Source organism: Littorina saxatilis, linkage group LG11 (assembly GCF_037325665.1).
Source record: "Littorina saxatilis isolate snail1 linkage group LG11, US_GU_Lsax_2.0, whole genome shotgun sequence".
Classification (NCBI taxonomy): Eukaryota; Metazoa; Mollusca; class Gastropoda; order Littorinimorpha; family Littorinidae; genus Littorina; species Littorina saxatilis.
The window spans coordinates 18,457,987-18,465,133 of record NC_090255.1 but is presented as its reverse complement, the minus strand read 5'-3'; the positions used below and the strand labels follow the sequence as shown (position 1 = coordinate 18,465,133).

General features: G+C 40.2%; 1 protein-coding gene across 1 annotated transcript in view; it reads left to right on the top strand.

The window, feature by feature from the left end:
• Positions 1 to 819: 819 nt before the first annotated feature.
• The window catches only part of LOC138979923 (uncharacterized), a 26,239-nt gene continuing 19,911 nt past the window's right edge, over positions 820 to 7,147 (top strand). Inside the window, exon 1 of the mRNA XM_070352700.1 lies at positions 820 to 1,084. The gene's annotated coding sequence lies outside the window, so the exon portion shown is untranslated. The remainder of the gene's footprint in view (positions 1,085 to 7,147) is intronic.

Here is a 7,147-nt window from a genome sequence, read left to right as displayed (position 1 = left end):
GTTGTTACTGTTTATAACGTGTATACAAGAAATTAATAAAAACACGCTTAAACCTAAAAGGGGGGATTGTTGCCATGGTCACTGCACCAACTACTCTGTTTCAGCTTGCTACCCGGTTGCTACCCGGTTGCTACCTGGTTTCTGGAGACTTGCTGGAGACGGGCTACACTTTGGCTACACTCTTGCTGGACGGGGGTTGCTGTTCTTTGCTGTACGGTTGCTGTTCTACGGCTGTTGCTGGTGTTGCTGCGACTTTCACCTGTAAGCACCACTGCGCCACTGCGTTTCATCGAATGGACCCTGGCTACACTGAGAGTTGAGTGACCCATGCGTAAACGCCCCCCACCTTGTCATCTTTCTAACCCTTTATGAAGAACTTTAAGTTGTGACAACGTGGAGTGATAACGCCTGTACAGGCTAAGACTTTTTACAGAGCAGCTAAGTGTTTTCTAACTTTACACGGTTCAGCGTGTTCTTATTATTTCCTAAACTCTAACTGGCTTTTGTCAGTTGTCTTTGTTTTGTTTTACGACTTGGTCGTGAAAAACACTTTTGGCTTCACGAGAAGAGGGAGGTGGGGAGGTAGTGTATATAAACAGACGTCTAGAACTTGTCCTTTTGTTGATTCTAACTTTTTTGGTATGACTGCGAGTGTGGATCGTGGTGTGGTTGGTTAGTTAGCAGTAATTGACCGTTTTAGGTCATTCATTTGACTTATAAAACGTGACACGTACCCGTAAAACAGTACAGTATTGCCGCGGACAGGCTGCCATACATTCCGATTGAGGTTACAGTGAAAATGCGATACGTGCGTTAAACAAGCGACGCCAAATGGTCAATCAATCTAACTTTCCTTTCTCATGTTAAACAACAACAAAACAAGAACTCATGAACCGTTGTAAGCTTTGGATCACATCGATCAATTAAAAATGTCTTGATCATTAGAACTGTTTCTCACGATTTGGATGACAAGTTTTACGAAATGTGAGAGAGAAAAAAGTGCGAGCTGTGTTCTGTGGTTGTCGCACCCTTGTTTATCATGGCACGGATACTGAGTAATAGGACGCAACAAGTTTGACAACAGGTAGGGCGACTTTTCTTTCTTTTGCAATGTGTTGTCTTTGCGAGAGTGAGATTGCGGCAGCTTGTTGATATATATATATTTTTGTGACAGAGTTTAAACAATCAATCGCTAAAGTAAAGTCGCGATTTCTTTTTGGGTCAGCAAGACAAAAAATGATGAATTATTCGTTCCTCTCTTTTTGCTGATGGTTGGGCGACAATCCCTCACAGAGTAAAATCTGTGTTGGAAAGATGGCTGCCTGTGTTAATATTTGTCTGTTTTTGTGTGTGACATGACACGATGTAAACAATTGATAGGTAAACCGTAGTGACGATGTAGTTTTGGGGCCAGCAGAAGAAGAATTTCGAATATATATATATATATTTTTTTGTTTTTTTTGTTTTGGGGGGCAGCATTTTATCATCCATCATAATCAAGCTTTCCGCATAATTCTAATTGAAATTTTTGGAAGTTGTTGATGATGCATTGTGTGTGATCATGGCTGTGACCCGATTTCAACAATTAATCGGCTAAACAGTCGAAACGTTGTAGTTTGGGGACAACTTGAAGAATGCTTTTTAATCACATTTGTTTCAATTTTTATATCGGCTAACTAAAAACTTTATGTAGATGGCTGTACGTTGTTGCTCACATTTTTTACGATTATGGCTGTGGTGCAGTTTAAAGAATTAATCGCTAAACCACAGGTTTGTTATAGTATTGGGTCCACTAACAAAAAAATTAAGAAAGGTTCGTTGTTAGAGCCGTTATTATTCGGAAAGTGAAACATTCACCACAACGTGGAGCTCATGGTCTCATGGTCTCTGAACTGTACGCGGAAATACAAATGATAATGAGACCAACAACAACAACAACAACAACAACAACCACAACAACAAGATATATTCATATATTTGACTGAAATGTATTCCGGTAGACAAGGATTGAGAGGGAGCCGAGAGCGTGTCTGTGTCTCTCTGTCTGTATGTATGTGTAATAAACTTCCAACAAATTTAACAACTGTACAGATCATTATTAACTTTGCATGTGAATTCTTCCAGACAATATCCCCATGCGTTTTTGTCTTCTTCATTTCTCTTTTTGAATAACATTATTTGATGACGTAATGTTTGCCCGTTTGCAAAAGTTGTGGCCGCACTGTCACAACAACAAATTGTAACCATTTGTTTGAATTTTTTGTAACACAATCTTCGACCCAGTCCGGAATACGGGATTGCATTTAAGCTTGGAACCTTAACAATTCAGTCATGACATTTTCATTCGAAGTTGACATACTTTGTACATTCAGTCAAGTATTGAAACGAGGGCGGAGGAGGATTTTTGTCTCTCTAGGTTTGTCTGTCTGTCTGTCCGTTTGTCCGTTTGTCTGTCTGACTGTGTATTTATATCTCAAAAACTACTAAACGCATTTGTATGAAAATTGGTTTACACAATTATGAGGACTTTTGCTTGTGTTGGTTTTCTCTGATTTTTGAAAGCGCAATTTGCTGACGTTTATTTGGCCCGTTTGCAAAAGTTGAGGCCGCACTGTCACGGCCACAGTTTTTAATAAATTTTTGAATGTATTGTCACACACTCTTTGTCCCAGACCGGCCTATGGGAGTGTTTCCACCTTGGTACAGGGTGACACACAAAAATGCAACCCTCAAAAATGCTAATTACTTCTACACCTCTATCTACACCTCTAGACCGAATTACTTTATATTTGGGAGACATTAACATCAGCCTATGCATGACCCTTCTTTAAAGTGGCAATGTTGTAGATCAAATCGTCTGACTTTTGTGCAATTTCAAAATAAAAATCCAAATTCGGCGATCGACTCAACAGAACGAGGTTTAACATTTAACCGTAGCAATACTTACCTGATTTAAACTCTCCAGACTTTTACCTTTTGGATTATCTGAATGTCTGAGTATACACAAACACCCCCTTAACCCCCAGATCATCGGTGACCTGAAGAAAGCATTCAAAGCTAGGTTCAGGGCAATCCCTAGACAGGAAAGCTTTCGTGCCACTGACAATTTCGGAGGCGTAATTTGAAACACATTTTGGAGAAAAGGTAAATGTCCGACCATTTTACCTACAGACTCGAAAATGTGTAGAATGGTCGTGGACGAACTGAAGTTTATGCACAACAACTATGAACATATTTACTAAACTCAAATGACTGAAAAAAATAACCCCTTCGTTGTAAAGTTACACTTTCGCAATGCCGCGCAAAATTCATCACTGACATGAACGCATCCATCCATTGGAAAGGCTCTGATCCTGCCTGTAATTGCTGTATTCAAATCACTGACTGTCTATTGTTGATTCAGGTTTACTATGTCATTCCAATTACCCCAAAGGTTACAATCTGGAGGGCTGAAATCCGGTTAGTCTGGCTACCGCCCAATTGTAAACCTCGTACTGTTGAGTCGATCCCCGTTTTTGGCAACCGTTTTTGAAAATGCACAAAAGTCAGACCATTTGATCCATAAAATTGTCACTTCGTAGAAAGGTCATGCGTAGCCTGAAATTTATGTCCATCTTCTTCTTCTTCTTCTTCTTCTTCGTTCATGGGCTTAGACTCCCACGTTCACTCATGTTTTTAGCACGAGTGGAATTTTACGTGTATGACCGTTTTTACCACGCCGTTTAGGCAGCCATACGCCGCTTTCGGAGGAAGCATGCTGGGTATTTTCGTGTTTCTATAACCCACCAAACTCTGACATGGATTACAGGATCTTTTCCGTGCGCACTTGGTCTTATGCTTGCGTGTACACACGAAGGGGGTTAAGTCACTAGCAGGTCTGCACATAAGTTGACCTGGGAGATCGGAAAAATCTCCCCCACCAGGCGGCAGCGACCGGGATTCGAACTCACGACCTCCCGATTAGAAGGCCGACGTCTTACCACCACGCCACTGCGCCCGTCATGTCCATCAAATATCAAGTGTTTCGGTCAACAGATGTAGAAAAAATTAACAATTTTGTGGGTTGCATTTTTGGGGGGTCACCCTGTACCTTAAAAATTCGTTAATGAAAGTGTCGTTCAAAATGTGCCGATTTTCCACTTTTTTTAAATTGGAATTGGAATCACAAAAGAAATATCATTTTTACCTCCTGTGTCAAAAAATGTATAGTTTGTGTGTGTGTGGGTGTTTTTGATTAAAAATGTGATCAAAAATGAAGAAACCCGCCACTTTCATCATTTTTTTTAACGAGACTCAAAAGATTATTAAACCTTCGATTTTAAAGCTTTCTCCAGTCGACTTATGGATAAGAAAAAAGAACTGCGAGAGGTTATGGCGTCAACACACAACGTTCTTTTGATATCATGATAAAACTTCATCCTCCAATGGTGTTTATTTTTCTCTCCAATATATCGGTTTACTGTCTCGTGTCTGTTCTTCTGTCTGTCTGTCTCTCCATCTGTATTCGTCTCTCTGGGACAGATTGTAAAAAAAGGCGTAGCCTTAAATTTTAATCCTTGTTAAATAAAGTTCAATTCAATTCAATTCTCTCTGCCCGGACGCCCCGGTAGACGAACTGCCTTTTCAGATCTCCTCCAAAAGTATTTATGGAAATGTCGAACGGAAGGAGAATAACTGTCTTTAAAAACTCCTTTGGAAAATCCCTGAATGAACATCACAAGATATGTTGCCATGTTTATTTTCTATGCTGTTAAGGGAAGATTGAGTCCGTTGAATGGCAGGTACGATCGCGTTATTGGATATTGGCAGGTTTCACGGTATTGATTTCAGCCATTTCCCATTTGCTCACACTTCCAGTCAAACATAAAACTGTGAAATACTGTGAACATGGATGTTATTGTAATTAATTAGGATCAGTACCACACAAGACAAAGAAAAAAATTATACGCAGAGTCTTATTTTCCATAGAAAATCAAGCGAAACGAAAGTTGCCCCCAAAACGTGAAAATCTATCAAACAAACTTGATGCAAGCCTGACTCCAGAAAGAAGACAGAAAACCACTAATACTAAATGATTTACATAAAGTTTAAACTTATAACAGATTTTCACAACAAAGTTCCTTGCCTGAGGCTGTCTATATGTTTGCATGATGCTGTCCTTGATCAGAACGCCATTTTCACCTAAACCGGCCGGCGAAATGTTTTTTTTCACATTTCAAGGTCTCCATACACTAACAAAAGTCACATGTTTTGAAAGTGTATTTATGTGTGTACAAGATAAAAACAGATAAGTACTTCTTTATCATTTTTTTAATGGCAGAAATAAACTTATACTATCGATACCCCCTAATTTAGAAAACGGCAAGAAGAGCCAAGATACCTGTTTCATTAACAAGGAACACTTTTTTGGTCATAAAAAGACACTCACTCATTTTGATATAAAATAATAATCAATTGCATACATATATGAATACAGAATGTTAAACAAATCTACTTTTATTTTAAGTGGAAAAAACACACAACAAAAAACACGCACATAAGTGACGCACACAAACTGAAGGCTTACCACCCAAGACTGTGGGTACCCTAACTACTCTCCTCACATAGGGAGGGGGGGAGATAGAAGGATCCCTAAACAAAGCCTGCCTCAACACGACTTTAGTAGGTAGCCGTGCCTGCTTGGTCATCCAATTATGCCGTCGAAAAACAGAAACAAAGAAGAACAAGTCGTAAGGCGAAAATACAAAATTTAGTCAAGCTGTCGAACTCACAGAATGAAACTGAACGCAATGCAATTTTTCAGCAAGACCGTATACTCGTAGCATCGTCAGTCCACCGCTCGTGGCAAAGGCAGTGGAATTGACAAGAAGAGCGGGGTAGTAGTTGCGCTGAGAAGGATAGCACGCTTTTCTGTACCTCTCTTCGTTTTAACTTTCTGAGCGTGTTTTTAATCCAAACATATCATATCTATATGTTTTTGGAATCAGGGACCGACAAGGAATAAGATGAAAGTGTTTTTAAATTGATTTCGAAAATTTAAAGGCACAGTAAGCCTCCCGTAAACCATCACAGAGCTCCCCGAGCGTCTACATACAGTACAAGCATACTTCCATTTGAACGCTCACCGAACGGGAACATCCTGGCTGCTTTCTGTCGAGCGTGATAAATTGTCAAAGAATTTATTTTCGTGGACTTCTCCTTAACAACAATTGCGCCTCGTTTTGGTGCTGGCCGGGACGGCTGTTATGAATATGATACCGGAAATCACGCCCGGACAGTAAGCCTCCCGTAAACCATCACAGATACTGTCAGGCTTTTACACACAGTACAAACACCCTTCCATTTGAACGCTCACCAAACGGGAACATCCTAGGTGCCCTACGTAAAGAGCGAGCAATTTTTAAAGAATTAATTTTGCAGATTGTCTCGAACACTTTTTGGACCCATTCTGAACTCAGGTCAAAAATGAGTTACTTCCCTTCTATCGATGTAAACTGTCGATAGCCGTGGATCGATGATTATCAGAATGTTTTTGGACCGTGGTGCGTTTTTGCGCTAGACCTAACTTTTAAAATCTAAATAATAAATTGACAGCTTGTTACAACATTCTTTAATCATAAAAGAATTTGTTTTTCATCAAGACAAGATCAGAAAAGCCCGGAAGCAGGGTCACGCAAGGGTCGTCGCAGACGACGGTTTACAGTGCATATCGCCGTTCCTCTCAACAGTCAAAAGCCATCGCTAGAGTTCTTGTGAACCACAGCCGTTTGTTTCGTGCATAAAAACGTGCTATTGTAGATAAGCTCACATCGAGTCACATTCAAATGACTAACTGACGACTACATTGTGAAAAAGGGAAACTGGATGACACGAGTTCAGGGGTGGATCAGCGTTGCAGTGAATGCTGGGACGGGGCGGCGTGAGATTACTGGGAGAAGGAACAAGCGTCGGGACAAGCAAGAGAAGAGAGGATGATAAAACAATAAAAAGAAGAAGAAACAAGAAATTCCTCCGAGGTAGGAAAAACACCCGTTGGTCAAAAGGAAATAACCATTCTCATTGCACCCATTCTCACTGCCACCAACTGAGAAGGTTATTTCCCTTTGACCATTAATATGTTTCTCTATAAGTCCTTGTAGAATCTTAA